This window comes from Suncus etruscus, chromosome 7 (assembly GCF_024139225.1).
Source record: "Suncus etruscus isolate mSunEtr1 chromosome 7, mSunEtr1.pri.cur, whole genome shotgun sequence".
NCBI classification, from domain to species: Eukaryota; Metazoa; Chordata; class Mammalia; order Eulipotyphla; family Soricidae; genus Suncus; species Suncus etruscus.
Genome location: NC_064854.1, coordinates 10817530 through 10836967, shown reverse-complemented (window position 1 = coordinate 10836967; position 19438 = coordinate 10817530). Strand labels below are relative to the sequence as shown.

The window sequence follows — 19438 nt, the reverse complement described above, 5'->3', positions numbered from 1 at the left end:
CGTCTCATAGTGCAAGCAAGGTATGGTATCTCGTGTGGTATCCCGAATTGCCATCTTAGTTTGTCCGCCCTTTGTATCTAAGGGCGCCTGTGGAAAGAAAAGCTGAGAGGTTATTTTCAAAATATAGTAAGGTAAAGGGATTAAAACGTAGTGTTATGGTATGTTGCCATTGCATTACGTGATTTCCCGCGGTGTTCTATACTTGTGTTCCTGTTTACGATCTCTAAGGGATTATTGTGGGCCTTTGTTGTAGGAGTCTGGTTACATACCTGTTCTCTCCATGTTGCTGTTTCTGTTGTTGCTGTTTTCCTTGTGGTATAATGTGCTGTCAAGAGTTTGCATTGTTCCTTTTTCATGTATTTTGGACACTGCTCCCACGTATATGTTGGCTATTACAGTGATCGGAGTTTCTACCCTGTTAAACCCTGTTATATGATTGTTAGGTATTAGTTGTGTATAAAATATATGTTCTAGGTGTTTCAGAATAGTGCTACCATTCTGTGTTTATCTTTTGTCTTCTGGCTTACTTCGTTTAACATAACATGATCTAGGTCCATCCACGTTGCTGCAAAGTCTGTGATTGTATCATTTCTAACTGCCATGTAATATTCCATTGTGTATATGTACCACATCTTAATAATCCATTCATCCGTTGTTGGACACCTAGCTTGGTTCCAAGATTTGGCTATTATACTGAGTGCTGCGATAAATAGTGGGGTGCATACGTATTTTGGAATGAATGTCCTTCCATCTTGTGGGTATATGCCTAGGAGGGCAATTGCTGGGTCAAATGGCAGCTCAATTCTGAGTTCTTTGAGCACTCTCCAGACTTTCCTCCATAGGTGTTGGACTAGGGGACATTCCCACCAGCAGTGGATGAGAGTTCCTTTCATACCGCATCCCCGCCAACAAAGGTTGTTTCCATTATTTTTGATGTGGGCCATCCTCACTGGTGTAAGGTGGTATCTCATTGTTGTCTTGATTTGGATCTCCCTGATGATGAGTGAAGGTGAGCATGTTTTCATGTGTTTGTTGGCCATCCTTCTGTCTTCCTCAGAGAAGTGTCTATTCATTTCGTCTCCCCATTTTTTTATAGCTTTGTTTGGTTTCGGGGGGCTCAGCTTTCTGAGTGCTTTGTATGTTCTAGATATCAGCCCTTTATCTGATATGTCGAGTGAAAAGATTTTTTCCCATTCTGTTAGCTGTCTTCTTGCGTTAAGCAGGGTTTCTTTTGCCATGCAGAAGCTTTTTAGTTTGATGTAGTCCCATTTGTTTATATTTGATGCTAACGTTCTTGCCATTGGTGCTCCATTCTCAAAGACCTTTTTGATATATAGGTCTTTGAGTGTTCTGCCTATTTTATTCTCAATAAACTTTATGGATTCGGGTCTGATTTCAAGGTCTTTGATCCACTTTGAGTTGATTTTTGTATAAGGAGTAAGGTATGGGTTGATTTTCACTTTCATACATGTGGTTTTCCAGTTGTACCAACACCATTTGTTGAATAGGCTTTCTTTGTTCAATTTCAGATTCTTGCCTCTTTTATCAAATATTAGTTGGCTATATACCTGGGGGTTTATGTCTGGGAATTCTGTTCTGACCCACTGGTCTGATGTCCTGTCTCTGTTCCAGTACCATGCTGTTTTGATTACTATGGCTTTATAGTATAGTTTCAAGTTAGGTAAGGAGATGCCTCCCAGCTTCTTGTTTTTTCAGTATTTGTTTGGCTATCCTGGGTCTTTTGTGGTTCCAGATGAATTTTGTGAATGCTTGTTCTAATTCTTTAAAGAATTGTGTCTGGATTTGGATAGGGATTGCATTAAATCTATATAGGAGTTTGGGTAGGATAGTCATTTTGATTATGTTAATTCTACCTATCCATGAGCATGGGATGTTCTTCCATTTCTTTAGATCATCTTCAATTTCTTTCTGGAGTGTTTTGAAGTTTCCCTGGTATAGGTCTTTCACTTCTCTTGTAAGGTTGATTCCTAGATACTTGATATTTTTTGATACTATCTTAAATGGAATTGTATTTTTAATCTCTCTCTCCTCAACTTCATTGTTTGTATATAGAAACGCTACTGTCTTTTGTGTATTGACTTTGTAACCAGCCACTTTGCTGTATTGGTTAATTGTTTCTAGGAGTTTTACTGTGGACTCTTTAGGGTTTTCGATGTATATCATCATATCGTCGGCAAAGAGAGATAGCTTGTGTTCCTCTTTCCCAATTTGAATTCCTTTGATTTCCTTCTCTTGTCGGATTGCTATTGCTAGGACTTCTAAGGTTATATTGAATAAGAGTGGAGAGAGTGGACAGCCTTGCCTAGTTCCTGATCTTAGTGGGAATGCTTCTAGTTTCTCACCATTGAGTATAATGTTAGCTGTAGGCTTTTCATAGATAGCTGTAACTATCTTGAGGAAGGTTCCTTCTAACCCTATTTTGCTGAGTGTCTTTAACATGAAAGGATGTTGGATTTTGTCAAATGCCTTCTCTGCATCGATTGATATGATCATGTGGTTTTTGTCTTTCATGTTGTTGATGTGGTGTATAATGTTGATTGATTTGCGTATGTTGAACCAACCTTGCCTTCCTGGGATGAATCCCACTTGATCGTGATGTATGATCTTTTTGATGAAGTGCTGGATTCGGTTTGCTAATATTTTATTGAGTATCTTTGCATCTATGTTCATTAGTGAGATTGGTCTGTAGTTTTCTTTTTTGGTAGTGTCTTTGCCTTCTTTGGGAATGAGTGTGATATTAGCCTCATAAAAGGAGTTGGGGAGGATTCCTGTTTTTTCTATGGTTTGGAAGAGCCTATGGAAAAGTGGTAGTAAGTCTTCTTGAAATGTTTGATAGAATTCACCTGTAAATCCATCTGGGCCTGGGCTTTTGTTCTTAGGGAGTTTTTTAATTACATCTTCAATTTTCTCTGAGGTGATTGGTCTGTTTAGGATTTCTAGATCTTCCTTTTCCAGTCTTGGAAGAGGGTGTTTTTCCAAGAATCTATCGATTTCTACTGGGTTCTCTAGCCTAGTTGAGTATAGTTGTTCATAATATGATCTCATGATATGTTGTATTTCTTGGGGTTCTGTTGTAATCTCTCCCCTTTCATTTGTGATCCTACTGATTTGGGTGTTTTCTCTCTTTTTTTTTGGTGAGTTTTGCCAGTGGTTTGTCTATCTTGTTTATTTTTTCGAAAAACCAACTCCTGGTCTCATTGATTTTTTGTATTGTTTTCTTGGTTTCTATGTTGTTTATTTCTGCTCTGGTTTTTATTATTTCTTGCCTTCTGGATGTGGTTGGACTTCTCTGTTGCTGATGTTCCAATTCTTTGAGGTGATCTTTTAAACTGTTGGTTTTGTTATTTTCCTGATTCTTGACATAGGCCTGTATTGCTATGAGTTTCCCCCTAATTACTGCTTTTGCTGTGTCCCATAAATTTTGACATGTTGTCTCTTCATTGTCATTTATCTCAAGGAATCTTTTTATTTCTTCCTTGAGTTGTTCTTTGATCCAGCTGTTGTTGAGCAGCATGTTGTTTAATCTCCAGGTATTAGTTTTTCTCCATTGCTTCTTCTTGACCTCAATTTTGAGCTCTGTGGCATAGTGATCTGAGAGGGTACTTCTAATGATCCTTACCTTTGTGGTCTTATATAGGTTGGCTTTGTATCCTAATATATGGTCTATTCTGGAGAAGGTTCCATGTGGGCTTGAGAAGAATGTGTATTCTGCTTTCTGGGGGTGGAGGGCTCTATATAAGTCTATTAGCCCTAAATCTTCTAATTTTTCATTCAGAGCTCTTATTTCTTTGCTATTTTTCTGTTTGGTGGATCTGTCCAGTGGTGATAGTGGAGTATTGAGGTCCCCTGCTATTATCACATTTCCCTTCATGTGTTTCTCCAGGTTTGCCAGTAGTTGCCTCACATATTTTGCTGGCTCTACATTAGGTGCATAGATATTGACCAGGGTTAGTGTTTCTTGATCTAATGTTCCCCTGATCAGTAAGTAGTGACCCTCTTTGTCTCTGATCACTTTCTTGAGGTTGAATGCAATTTGGTCTGATATAAGAATTGCTGTCCCTGCTCTTTTTTGTTTTCCATTGGCCTGAATAATTACTTTCCATCCTTTTATTCTAAGCCTGTGCTTATCCTGCATCTGTAGGTGTGTTTCTTGCAGACAGCAGAAGTCCGGTTTATTTTTCCTAATCCAGTTCTCTACTATGTGTCTTTTAATTGGAGAGTTTAGTCCGTTAACATTTAGGGAGATTATTGAGAGAGAGGATTGTTGTGTAGTTGTGTTGTGTAGGGTGGTTTTTGTTACAATCGGGGGTTTGGATTGTGTAATTCGTCTTTGAGTAAGTCGTTTAGGATCGATTTTGTTTGCACAAATAGTTCAAATTTGTTCTTGTTTGAGAATGTTTTTAGTCTATCCTCCCATATGAATGTAAGTTTTGCTGGGTATTGGACCCTAGGTTGGAAATTTCTTTCATTCAGTCGTTTAAATATGTCATTCCATTGTCTTCTTGCTTGAATTATTTCAAATGGGAGATCTGGTTTGATTCTTATGTCCCTACCTTGGTACTTGAGGTTTCTTTTCTTCCTTATTGCTTTAAGGAGTTCTTCTTTCTCTTTGTTTTTTGCCAATTGGATTACCATGTGTCTTGGTGTTTGTTTATTGGGGTCTATCTTATTGGGAACTCTTTTTATTTCCTGTATTGGCATTGCAGTATCCTTCCAGAGGGTGGGGAAGTTCTCCACTATTATCTCTCTGACTACTTGTTCTTCCCCTTTCCCTACTTCCTCCCCTTCTGGTATACCCACAATTCTTAGGTTGTTTCTTTTGTCCTTGTTCATTAGATACTGGACCTTTCCTTCCAGTGCTTTGCCTTTTATTTCTTTGTTGGTTTCTTGATCATTTTTTGTTTGCAGTTTTCCTTCGAGTTCTTCAATGTGTTTCTCCAATTCTGTGTTTCTAATTCCTGCACTTCTTTTTGTATGGAATCTCTCATGTTCTTTAACATTTCTTCTTTAATTTGGCTGATTTGTTCATCCATAGATTTCTTATACTCGATAGCTAGGGTTTCTCTCATTCCTTTTATTAATTCTTGCATTTCCTTCCTCATGGCTGCTTTTAGGTCTTCATCGCGTGTATCTGTGCGTTTTGGTGGACTTGGAAGCTTGCAAGAGTTTGTCACCATATCTCCAGATATTAGTGATCTCCTTGATTTACGCATACTTCTTTGTATTTAATGGTGTGTTTTAGAGTGCTGTGCTTCTAATTTTCACCTGTTTTGATCCCCTGTGGTGTGGGAGTTGGTTCCCTCCCTGAGGGTGGTTCTCGAGGGACTTTTGGGTGAACTCGCTGAGGTTTTGATCCTCCTGTACTCTTTATGTGGCCTGGTTAGTTGTTTTCCCCTTTTGTTGGCAGCTAGTACTGGCCCTTTCCTGACCACAGTGGTGGGGGGCACTGTTTCTCCTCTCCTTTTTCTCCTCTCCTCTACTACTTGGAAGTCAGTCTTCCTCTTAATTTCTGTCAGCAGGTGTAGTTCCGCTTCTGGCCACACTGGTTGCGGGCGCTGTTGAGCCTGACTCTCTGTTCCCTCCCTTATCTGGGGGTCAATGAAGCTCTGCTCCTCCGAGTTACCGCGGAAGAAATTCCCCCAGTCAAGCCCTCCCGGTAGCTGCTCTCAGCCCTAGGGGGGGTCTCCGGTCCACTCTGGGGCTCGGGGCTAGGTTGCTCTAGGTTACCTAAAGGTCCAGGGGGCAGGCCCAAGCTCACCTAGTCTATTCGTCCCACCTGTCCCAGCTGGGCAGGTGACTCCGGCCCACTAGGTACTAGGGAATGTCCTCCCCAGTCTACGCTCGGGTCAGGTGGGATGAACTCTGGGGCCTGGAAGTTGAGGCAACGGGTGGTGTGGTCTCTGTGCCAACCAGCTGGCCTCTGCAGTCTATGGGGGGGGGGGGGTCGCGCGCAGGGTGGCTGGCGGCTGCGGGTCGTCCACCTGTGAGCGCCCTAGGAGAGTGCACTCACCCTGGACGCCTGGGGTCCCTACTCCCCGGTTGGCGCGGCTGGCCTCTGCAGTCTATGGGGGGGGGGTCGCGCGCAGGGTGGCTGGCGGCTGCGGGTCGTCCACGTGTGAGCGCCCTAAAAGAGTGCACTCACCATGGACGCCGGGGGTCCCTACTCCCTGTTGGCGCGGCTGGCCTCTGCAGTCTATGGGGGGGGGTCGCGCGCAGGGTGGCTGGCGGCTGCGGGTCGTCCACCTGTGAGCGCCCTAGGAGAGTGCACTCACCCTGGACGCCTGGGGTCCCTACTCCCCGGTTGGCGCGGCTGGCCTCTGCAGTCTATGGGGGGGGGGTCGCGCGCAGGGTGGCTGGCGGCTGCGGGTCGTCCACCTGTGAGCGCCCTAAAAGAGTGCACTCACCATGGACGCCGGGGGTCCCTACTCCCTGTTGGCGCGGCTGGCCTCTGCAGTCTATGGGGGGGGGGTCGCGCGCAGGGTGGCTGGCGGCTGCGGGTCGTCCACCTGTGAGCGCCCTAAAAGAGTGCACTCACCATGGACGCCGGGGGTCCCTACTCCCCGTTGGCGCGGCTGGCCTCTGCAGTCTATGGGGGGGGTCGCGCGCAGGGTGGCTGGCGGCTGCGGGTCGTCCACCTGTGAGCGCCCTAAAAGAGTGCACTCACCATGGACGCCGGGGGTCCCTACTCAGGATAGACTCTTTCTTTGACTTTCACTTACAAAACCTTTCTCAGACAACAGCATCAACAACAACAACAACAAAGGGGCATGTGCAGGTAGCAAAATCCAATTCAGCAACATCAGATAGGAGGTTTCATGCAGAGTAACTGAATACCCACAAGATAAATTATCTGTGATAGAATAAAAGAAGGAATTTGTCAAAAGACAATGTGGTAACAAACTCTAAGTGAACAACCAATAGTTAAATATTTTCTAGCCCAGAATTAAAACCACTGTTTTTTATAGGAAGAACAAAGTAGCACGTACAATTTTAGGAAGAAAAAATTTATCTTGATTTTTTTTCTGGTTTTTTTTTTTTTTTTGGTGGGGTTGGCCACACCCAGTAGTTACTCCTGGCTCTGCACTCAGAAATCAATCCTGGCAGGTTTGGGGGACCCTATGGGATGACTTGTGGTAGAAGCTGGGTCCTTTCTGGGTCTCTGCATGCTAGGTAAACACCCTATTGCTATGCTATTGCTCAGGTCCTACATTTTAGTTTTTATAAGGTCTGTCTGGTCACTTATCTGTCTGGTGACTTGTCTGAATCCCAGAGATATAATGTAGCATCAAGTTGGTTCCAAACCTTGCTAAGGACACTCACTATTAAAATGGCAAAATTGCATGGTTTGCATGCAAGAGACCTGTTCAATATATGATACTGAGGAAATGAACAACAACCAAAAAGAAGCCTTGCAGAAATACTAGACCAACAAATAATCTAAAAATAACTCTCCTGTCTTTTATTTTTTTCCCTCTGAGTTGAGCCTCTGGGTTAGTTCAACCTTGAACTCTTTATTTTTTAAAATTAAATATTTATTTAAGCACCATGATTGCAAACATGTTTGTAGTTGAGTTTCAGTCATAAACAAGCACACCCCCCCTTCACTAGTGCAACCTTCCCACTACCAATATCCCCCATCTCCTTTTCTCCACCCTCCTGACTGTCTTCAAGACAGGCATTCTATTTCTCACACTCACTACCATTATGATGATAGTTGTTGCAATGATGATAGTTATTTCTCTATAGTTATGTCTCTAACTGCACTGACCCATCTTTGTGGTAAGCTTCATATCATGGACTGGTCCTTTCAAACTCTTCTCTATTGTCTCTGGGTATTATTACCATACTATCTTTTATTTTTTTTAAATCACACAGATGGGTGTGAGTAGGAGGAAACACCACTGACCAAACAAGTGGATTCAGAGATTAAACAAATGGGACTACATTAAACTGAGAATCTTCTGCACCTCAAAGGAAACAGGGACTAGGATACAAAGGCCACCCACAGAATTGGAGAAACTATTCACCTAATACCCATCAGATAAGAGACTAACATCTAAAATATTACAAGTTACTGACAGAACTTAACAAGAAAAGAAATATAACACCTTTAGTAAATAGGTAGAAGAAATGAACAGACACTTCCTCAAAGAAGAAATACAAATGGCCAAAAAGGTACACAAATAAATGTTCCACATCACTAATCATCAAATCAAAAACAACAATGAGGTCCCATCTCATGTGACAGAGATGGCACACATCACAAAGAATGAGAGCAATCAGTGCTGGAGGGGTTGTGAGGAGAACAGTACTCTTATGTACTGCAGATGAGAATGCATCTAGTCGAGCCTTTATGGAAAACTATATGGAGATTTCTAAAAAATACTGAAAATTGAGTTCCCATATGATCAAGCTAACCACTTTTAGGGATATAAACTGGAACACAAAAACACAATTTAATGCCCTCTGCACACCTATATTCATTGCAACACTATTTACAATAACCAGAATATGAAAACAAACCAGATGCCCGACAACAGGTAAATGGTAAAAGAAACTGGTACATATACGCAATGGAATACTCTGCAGCTGTCCGAAATTTTCCTATACATGTATGGACATGGAAACTATTATGCTGAGTGAAGTGAGTCAGAGGGAGAGAGATGGCTCATATTTTAAATCCTCCTAAGAAATTCTGATAGGATATGTTTGAGGAAATAGCCACTCTTATTTAATTTCTGTTTGGAAAAATACAAGAAACTTTGTTAAACAAGATAAAGCCTCAGTATAATGACTTTTATTTTTTTTGGTCAGATTCCTTTTCCCAGAAATTTTTATTCTAACAAAAAAAAAAACCCACAAACATAGAAAACTTAAAAGTAAGCCAATGGTATGTTGAGTAGTGAAAAGGGAAATAAAATGGATGAAGAGGGGAAAGTGTACTGATGGCAGTGAGTACTATATTTAGAGTGGTGGCCATAAGAGTCTGAAATAATATAATATAGCACTATTAACAAGCCAGACATGGAAAATAGAAGGAGTTTGGGGACTTTTCATGGAAGAGAAGAAAGGCTCGTAGGTCTGGGGGAAAATGGAACAAGAACTGTTGGTTCACGACTTACAACTTGTTTTCACAAAACAAAGGTCATTCCTGTTTCTTTTTTCTTCCCCTTGAATACCCTGTGTTAGATCTGGGAAAAAGTAGGAAAGCTTCTGCTTGTAGGGTTCCTTGTCCCACTCAGCATTTATCTGTGGCTTTATTTCATCATTTGTAAGAAATCTGCCTTTGATAAAGTGTAATGGGACCCATAATATTTTGGTGGGGATTCCATCGTTAGAAACATAAGCATATCACATTCCTCAAATGAGATTAATTGCTACCTATTCTTTGTCAATTTTTACCCATAGGTGCGTTAGCTATTTTTTTGAGCCTGTACATCTTCTAGAAAATGTTTTCCTGCTGCTGTGAGGGACTCTTCTTGGGGTAAATTCAAGAAGTTTAGTGAAAATAATGTTAAGGATAAAAGTCAAGCAGTGGCATAAAGGGGATATGTGTGTTTCTTTGCATATATTTCCTGGGGAACAGTGTTATTTATACCTTTGTATCATGAATTATAAAGTATGAAATCTTCTAAAGAATAGTTACTACAACCTAACCTGGTGCCCCAATATTACCTTGAGGCAATATCCTTTACTCCTTTCTTCATAGACCTAGTACAATGGGGAAATCTTACAAAAGAGAGGAGTTCCCATCTATTAGGGATATTAACTCCAAATTTTTCATGTTGTAAGTAATCCTTTAATTATGAATATTTGTCATATTGACTTGATTTAAGCTTAAGTTGCTCTAAGATTTACCATAGGGCCTCAAACTCAATTTACCTGTGGGCCGCAGGAGGCAAAGTCGGGGTGATCCTTGAGTGCAAAGTCAGTAGTAAGCCTTGAATATTGGGGGGTGTGACCCAAACAACTAAAACAAAACAAAACCAAAAAAGATTCCTCTAGGGCAGGGCCACAAAATGTTGTATGGAGGGCCGTTTGCGGCCCACGGGCCCTGAGTTTGAGACCCCTGCCATCAACATAACCAGCATCAGATTTTGAGCCACCTTGGCAATGAAGGGACCTGGAGCAATCTTTGTGGCACCATAGTAATGTCTTGACACAAGAGTATGCTTCATGATAACCTGGCAATGACTTAAGGCTTATCCAAGCATAAAGTATTCTAGAGCAATGCCCAACAGTGACAACCACCAAAAAGAAGATGGACAGAGAGCCTTTTATTTTTCCTGATATATAGAAGAAAGACTCTTTGAGGTTAGGCAAATTATAGACTGGTTTGAAGCCATAGTTGGCATGTATGACCAAAAAATTCCTGGAAAAGATCATGCTGTTCCTATCTAGGTTAAAAGGATTTATTTAAATTATTTTATTTACCCAGCTTTTACTGACCTATTCAAAGTAACAGCCATTTTTTATAGCTCCTATTTGGGGTTCTCACCGGATCCCACTTCCGTGTTCTAAAATTCTATTCTGGTTTATCTCATATTTATGCTTTTCAGTAAACAAAAAAAGGGGGAATTGTTGCTTCACAATTTACAACTTGGTTTCACCCATAAAAAGGTCATTCTTGGTTTCTTTGTATTCGTTTGTTTAAAACTTGGTTTCACCCAAAATAAAAAAATCATTCCTAGTTTCTTTGTATATGTTTGTTTACAATTTGGTTCCACCCGAAATAGAGATTTTTCTCCTTATCATCTTGTTTTACATATCTCAAGCACACCTGGGCAGGACTGGCTCAGGTTAAGCCTTTTGTCCTTGCCTCTCTGCTCCAAGGTGGTCTCTGTACTTAATAAAAACTGCACTTCTGGCAGGAAGTGTTCTCTCTTGCTCAATGAGTTAGACAGCTACCCAACCATCTATGACCCCCTCAGCTGAGTTTGGATTGTTTCCTGTGGCACCCCCTGCTCCAGACCTGATTCCTGCGGTGAGATTACATAATATGGAACCACTACAAGGGATGGTTTTGATAACCAGGAGATGCTAAAGGCATGCCCAGGACCGAGCTAGGTATAATGAAAAGGTTGAATTTGATTGAAAGGTCATAAACAATCATGCAAGAGTTTTATTTTAAAGTATTACTCTGGTTATGGAAAGTAGATATCCCAGCAACACAGTAATGACATTGTCTAGGTTTCTAAGGTGCTTGTACCAAGACGGTAGGAGAACTGAAGAGAAAACAGTAAAATTCAGGTCATGTTTTTTTGAAAGTCAGTGGAATATACTGGTCAGTTTGTTTTCCAGTGAGATCCACATGGCAGGCGGGATTACCAAATGCCTTAATATATTTACTATAAAATATTGGTCAGTGGAGATAACAAATAGGAGGTTGGGGAGCGCTCAAAACCACACCATGATGTTGAGAGATTTGAAGTGAGTTTGTACCTTATTAAGCTTGGAATTCTTCACAAAGAGCCAAGGAGAACTATCTAATACTACTGAATCATGAGAAGTCACGCTAGGATGCTTTCAAGACTGGGGTTAGAGATTTGGGAATCATCAACAAATAAATAACATCTAAGCCATGAGATTAGCTAAATCACCTAGGAGTTAATAAGTGGAGAAGAAACATGAGAAAAAAAATCAAGCTAGTCTTGTAGTGGAGAAAAAAGCTCTGAGAGGTGAGAGGAGAAAGAACCAATGTTGGATTTCCCAAGAGCTCCTTCAAGCTGCAGATATGGACATATGAAAAACACATAAGTTTATGATTTTTGGTCACACAAACAAGATGTGGCCATTTTGGGGTGCTTAGTATCCCTGGACTTATACCCCACAAGCTACCAATATTCCCTCACCAAAATAGGAGTAAATATTTCCCCATATCTTTGCAAAACAAACCACAAATCATCCTGGTATAAAAACTTAAATTTTTGATTATTCAAAACACTACTGACTTAAAGTATCTTATCTATAACTTATTTAAGGAATTAGAAATTACAGATATATTTTGATTAAAAAATACATATTAGAGTCATTACAGAATATGGATATTGGCTTGCTAATATTTTATGAGGGTTAAAAATAAAGCTCTAAGAAGGCTGTACATCTACATTTATCAGTTTGGCATTTATCCAGGATTAACTGATTAATTGGTTTTTGTAATAGCCTTTGTAAAACATTCTGACCTTTGCTTCATGCATAATAATTGCTGGATTGGCAAACCAACTTTGGTCATCTCAGGTGTTTCTTGTTTTGTTTTTTTTTGTTTGTTTGTTTTCATTATATTTGTTTGGTTTCTGAGCCACATCCAGCTGTCCTAAGGGTTTACCCCAGACTCTGAGCTCAAAGATCACTTCTGATGGTAAAGGAACAAACATATGGAATGCTTGAGGTTGAAGCTGGCTTGGCCTCAGGGAAGTCAAGAACCCTATCCACCATATTATGTCAAAGGTCAATGAAAGACCTTTACATCCAATTCTTTGGAAGTATATACTTACTGAGATGCTTTTTCTGTTCTGTACATTGCCTTTGATGTTGTGTATATGCTTTTCAATTTATCATGAAACACATTCAAAAGAAATCCAAGTAGTGTGATTTTTCAAAATCTTCATTTCATGGAGTATCAGCTGAGAAATATATCCATTCAGTCATCTCTGGAATGATGATACCATTAAACATCAATCTGAATCAGGGCTTGAATTACAGATACATACATTTGTCAAAACTGCATCCCAGCTTTAACCACTTGTTTAGGTTTTTTTCCTCTGTAGTTTCTTTGCCTAGTCTATAAATTTACATACATTGAATTTTTGTATCAGTTGCATCATTGAGTATACATCCTATGAAAAGTCGATTTCACTCAACAGAATGTTTCTGAGGTTTATGAGTGAGGTGTTAAGATGCATTGGATGCATCAGTTGTTACTTTGAAGTTCTTGTGTCTGTAATCCACAATTCCTATATGCAGTTTCCTGCTGGTAGATATCTGTGCTGTTTCCAAGGCGGTGTTATTATAGGAAAAAAGCTGGTATCAGCATTGGCACACACAGTTCTTTGTGCGCATACATTTTTATTGCTCCTAGAAAAATGCAGTTGAGGTCAGTATATATTACTTTGGTAAGAAATCTTTCAGAATTTGTTCCAAAGTGATTATGCTATTTTATGTTTCCACTCCAAACCTGGGGAAGTTTGTCCTATATTCTTACCTTATTATGTCTCTTTACATTTTAGTGATTTGGCAGGTGTACAAAGAACATTTTTAAATGTATTTTTGGTGTTTTATTATTTTTCCACTAATCTAAAGCTGAGGATATTTTAAAATGTTTATTATCCACTCATATACATATACTCACTCGGTAGAGATGCTATATATTCAAAAAGCTTGCCCACAGAAATCTCTTCTGCAGGTATTTAAATGCTGAATTAATATAACAAATTTATCTTAGAGTACTTTGACAGTCAATATAAGAGGGATTTTGTTTACAAAACTCCCAATAGTGAATAAAACATTTATTTATACTACATGGCTATAAATAATCATATTTAATTTTATAAGTATTTTTCTCTGTTCACTTCAATTGAATTTCTTGAAAAGTTAATATCCTGTAATTCTACAAAATAATGCTACTATTCAGCACATGCAAATTTTACAGATTTTAATTGTAAGAGTGTAGAAACATAGTCACATGTAAGTATATTAGACTGTTCATTGATTTTAGTTTTCAACTGCTGAAAATACGAAAATATTTAAACTTTGCTTAAGAAATAATATTGGCATAATTTGTTCTGATAAAATTCTTTACAAGCCTGCCTGAGCTTGCTTCACTCACTACCTAAAATGTAAATCAGTAGTGATGTCAGAGGAAATTTTATGTGAAAATCAGTTTTTAATAAACACATACTTGTGTATAGTTTCTGAGTTGGTATGTTAACTTTTCAAGAGAGGAAAAAAAACTGAATAAGAATGTCAAGAAATATAATCAGTCTTGACTTTGTAGTCAGAAAGGATTCACAAATGTACTTTTTCTCTTAAGAACCTGAATAACATAAAATAATATTCAAATATTCAAAGAAACTAGAACACAGTTTGTTCATCCTTATGGAACAAATCGAGTTTCTGAATCTGGAATTTAAGTGGCCATTGGAGATTTTTATTTTCTCAAGTATGCTTCTAACCTACTGTATTAGAATATAATATGGTTCACATAATTGAACAGACTGAAGGACAAAACAAGGTATTCCTTCAAACTTTTAGTTAGCAACCACTTTCCCAGGCACTTTTCAGACACTAAAATAGTAATTTGTAGAATAATGGGTTTCAATATTGAGCACAGATATACAAAAACACACAGCTTTATCATAATCCTCTGGACAGTCTAATTTTCTCATGTTAAACCTTCTGTCAGCCTGCCTCGGGAATGTGTTCGAACAAAATGACTCACAAGTCTAAGTAGCTCCCTACATTCCATAGTAATACCATTGTACACCTGGCATTTGATATAATAAATCTACCTTGGAACAGTTAACTTGTCAGGTGGTATTGAGTGAAGGTCAGACCTGGCAGTCTCAGACAAGGCTACTTGAGGTACATCATCCCAAGTCTTTATGAAACTGTAATCAATATCCTAACATGAACCCAAAGAGTCTTTAGCTGAAGCAAAGAAAATTGATGACAATGCTATTCTTTGGTAATTTTTCATCTGTTCTTGAAGTTGTTAGTAGAGTGTAACATAGACTGACATTTGACTGAAAAAATTAGAGGGGTTTTACTAGATTCAATAGAATGATATAATTACAAAAGAAAAAAGATGTATTTATTAAAAACTGGCAAATGATTACAAGCAACTTAAGTCACATTAATACCATTTTGAGGTGTATTCACTGATAAACTGTGGCCATCAATTCAACTGTGAATATACGTGAAATGTCTGCTTAAAACTCCTCCTCATATTTCTGCAACATACAATATCCTTCTGATTTTATTTGTAGTTCATAGGGTTATGTGACATTATTAATATAGATACAGCAGCCGTCACTAACACCACTATTTAAGGTTAAATTATTCTTCCCTACTCTACATTTTTGTAAAGAAAGTTTATCAGAATATTTTGCCATAGCATCCCCTCATTTAGAATGTATGGAATATTTGTGCTACAAGAACAGAACCAAGAAGCCAGGATAAAAATCACTGTTGTTACCCCCAAATCTCCAAAAGACAATATAACTAGCCCTTTGAAGAGTTTATTGATGGTTCCTCTCTATTTTATACTCCAGTGAAGGCTTTCTAAAATATGGATGTATATATAAATATGAAAACATTGGGGGATTTGGGGGGGAGCAACGTTACTTTAGAACATTATTTCCCACTAAGTGGCAGTACTACTCACCAGGAAAATAATGCACTATATAAGTTCTAGTAATAGTCTCTAGTATGATTAAAAAAAAAAGGCACTTTCTGTTCATTCCCTTAAAGAAGGTAGATTTTCAGAGAATCATTTTATTTTTTCTGCAAAGGAGATGGTAGGTATATCAAATAAGCTTGTCAACTTCCGCTTTAGAGATTCTTAGACTTTCTCCATAAGCATTGAGACGTTGAGAAAAATCTCCATTAATTAAAAACTGCGTTTTCAATTAGGCCTTATACCCTGAACATTGGCATAATGATTTGGCTTAGGCCTCAGAAGAATGGGCATCGCCCACGCACACCTGAACAATGGATACCATCTACGGAAACAACCACAATTGTCTATAACATTACCAGGATCCAAGCCTCTACCAGGGAAGACCTACCACTGCTTTGGCATTGACTTACTCCAAAGAGTGCTCCCAACACCCAGACGACTCAGTAACAGTCGGCATGCAGGGCAGATCACTCTGCATTTAATGGTATGCTGAAACTAGAGGATGCTCCACATCAGCCTGACATCGATGAAAGAAATGCACAGAATCCAGAGTCTTTAAATATAAGAACCTGATACCAACAATAGCTAAAGTATGAAGAAGTTTCACCTGGACCACGGAGAATGACTCGGGTTGGACAGATGGTATGCCTGGAAGCCAGAGTTGGTCTTATGCCAATAAACTTCTGGGGTGAGGCCGTTTTGTAATCAGGTCAAGGATTTTTTTCCGTTTTTCCCATTTTTCTGGATCTATGCAAACAAGGGCGATTGCCACTATCACACCTTTATTATATTTTTTTTACTCTTATCCTTTAAGGGGAAAAAAACAATTTACTGAACTTAAAAACAAAATAACTGTAGTAGAATGCCTGTCTCGATTACAGGCAGGGGATAGAAAGGGGGAGAGGGGAATGTTACACTGGTGAAGAGGGATGTTCTGTTTTTTTTTAATATGGAACACTTCACGAATTTGCGTGTCATCCTTGCGCAGGGGCCATGCTAGTCTTCTCTGTATCGTTCCAATTTTAGTATATGTGCTGCCGAAGCCAGCACAGGAATGTTCTGTTTGTGACTGTAGCCCAACTATGATCATGTTACTTAAATAAAAAATATATTTAAAAAAAACTGCGTTTTCTTTAACAGTCGTTAGAGAAATAACTATAAGCACTAACAACTAGCATGACAATGGTAGTGACCTCAGAGCACCAATGGGTGTGGCCCAAAAACCAAAAAACAAGACAATGAGAGGAATAGAATGCATGTCTCGAGTACAGGCAGGGGGTATAGGAGGAGGAGGGCATTGGTGGTAGGGAGGTTGCACTGGTGAAGGGAGGTGGTCTTTTTATGACAAACCGAACTACAAACATGTTTATAATCATGGTGCTTAATAGTTATTATTTTTTAAATAAAGATCTTATTCAACATATAATACTAAAATAATATATGATGTAAAAAAATTAAAAACTGCATTTTTTTCAGATACAGTTTTGTTTGTTCAGGGGCTTCACCCTGTGAAGAGAGAACTTCTGGTTTTGTGCTCAGGGATCATTTGTTGTAGAACTCAGGAAACTCTAGAAGTGCCTGGAATGGAACCCAAGTCAGTCACATGCAAGCCAAGTACATTATGTCTCCAGTCCAGTCATTATACCAGTTTAAATGAGAATAAAATAGATTAGGATAGAAAATTTTCTATCATATTTGATAGCTAAATTTGACCAAATTATCAGTTTTCGACTGAAGGATGTACATTTGGTATAAACTTTCCGCTAAGTTGAATGCATTTTTTTTGATCTTCATCTGTACTACTGATTGAAGCATTGACAGTTTTGGTCAGTCCAGCAACCTTATTAACAAAGAGCATATGATCAGAAAAGCTGATTCAAACTCAGTAAGGTTCTTGTATTCTTCATAAGCAATGGTTGCCCCAATCTGTTACTCTTTGAATTTTCTTTGTAACAAGATTTGGGTCTCCAAAGAACTGACTCACAATTCTTTCACATTCCATCTTGGAATGCGTATAATCACAATATGATTTCATAGGGGAAAAAAAAGTCCACAATCTAATAATGGAAACAAGACAATTGAACTGCAAAAAATGGGGTGTGTGGATTGCAAGCAACTTAAAAGAGGGACTCAGAATCTGACTTGCTAGCATGTCAGCAAGCTTGAACAAATCATTCAGGAATGAGGCTCCATTATCACAGAGTCCAGAATGGCGTCCACTAAGACCAGAAAGATTTCAGCATGATGATTCAGAATGTATGTCAACTTACCTCAATTGGCTGCCTAACTTTATACTTTATTACAGAGGAATATTATCTGAACCATGGTCAGAGTTCCTCATAGTTAGATTTAAATCTTTTTTTTTTTTTTTTTGGTTTTTGGGTCACACCTGGCAGTACTCAGGGGGTTATTCCTGGCTCTGCACTCAGAAATAGCTCCTGGCAGGCTTGGGGGACCATATGGGATACTGGGACTCGAACCACTGTCCTTCTGCATGCAAAGCAAATGCCCAGCTGCCCTGCTATCTCTCCGACCCTTTTAGTGGTATCTTTGCAAAAAAGAAGTTACTTTTAATTTGACAAAATAAGTCACCCTATCTCTATTGTTCCCGCCTTTCTATCACATGGATTATTATGGTGGTGTCAACTCATGGAAGTCATAACTGGTGCAAGCATCTGGAGTCATGTCATTGTTTATTGGGATCTGGAATTTCATGCTATTATTCCAAACTCCTATGAAATATTATCATCATAGGAGTTGGTGACAAAAATATAAAAATATTAGTAGTATATGCCTTAGGCACATGGCAGGTTTGTTCTTTGGCTCGCCCTTCCTGGCATATTTTACCTCTCCATCCGAATGGAACCATGGAATATTTACATTAAAAATAAAAACTTCTGATAAAAAAAGACATTTCCTCCTCACTTGCTAGAATCAATTGAATCAAAAGACTCAAATGTGACCAGTCATTGGTTTGGAAAATGTTAATACAGAGGTACTGTGAAGTCTGAGATCACTCTAATTTCTGATATTTGTATTTAGAGGAAAGGAAAGGCTATGGGAAAAAAAGTAGTCGTCTAATATATATAATCAAAAGGCAACCATGATTTAGCAGAACTTTTCATGGGAGTATGCCTGAAACGCATAGTTGGTCTTATGGCAGAATGCTTTATAGGTAGGGACACCCCGTTTTTAGATCAAAGGCTTTTCATTTCTGTTTTCCCCAACTTTTGCTGCATCTATACAAAACAAAAACAAAAAAAACTGCCACACCTTTTTATCTATTAGATAGAGACTCCTGCCTTTTCATAGAACCTTGGAATATGAATTACTTTTTTACGTCATATTTCTACATTTTTTCCTATAAAAATAATAAGGGAGAACAAAAGAAAGAATGGGGGCTAGGGGACAAGTTGTCTGGGATCCAAAATAAAGAAAAAGATAGAGAAAAGGACATAAAGGAAAAGGACATAAAGAAAAGGACAGAACTAAATATCCAAGCCAAAGTCAACAACAATAGAATCAAGAGACCCAAACTATAACAATCTAAACTTAAAATGAACCTATTATACTGGCAAGCCAGAGGGCAAAGGGTAGAGGGATAGGATGTACTCAGGGAACAATGGTAGAGGAAGGTCGACACTGGTAGTGGGATTGGCCCTTATTCATTGTATGTCTGAAATACAACTATGAAGAATATAAATCACAATGGTTTCAATAAAATAGTTTTTTTTATTTAAAAAGAGCCATTGTGAGTAAAAGATAATGCTCTGAGAACTCAGAATGTCTTTGTCTAGTCCATTCTATTTCTTTCTTAGGGTGTCATAAAATGCACCCCTAAGTTGTAGGTAGAATTTACCAATTTAGAATTGAGAATGCCTGGAACTTTGTGCTTTGTTCTCCTCTCCCTAAAATTAAATTCTCTTCTGAGGAGCTCCTTTTTGCCCTGGTCTAGAAACTTTAATTTTAAACAATGCAGGGTTTTTCTTTCTTTTTCTTCAGGTTACATCTCACTTCCTG

The 19438-nt window shown here is 38.8% G+C and overlaps 1 non-coding gene and 1 pseudogene across 1 annotated transcript; one reads left to right on the top strand and one right to left on the bottom strand.

The window, feature by feature from the left end:
- LOC126014178 (STAM-binding protein-like) overlaps nt 1–19438 on the top strand; it is a 67891-nt pseudogene that overhangs the window by 19679 nt on the left and 28774 nt on the right.
- Nucleotides 16362–16468, bottom strand: LOC126015132 (U6 spliceosomal RNA). The gene has a single exon (XR_007498026.1). It is a non-coding gene; the product is annotated as a U6 spliceosomal RNA (small nuclear RNA).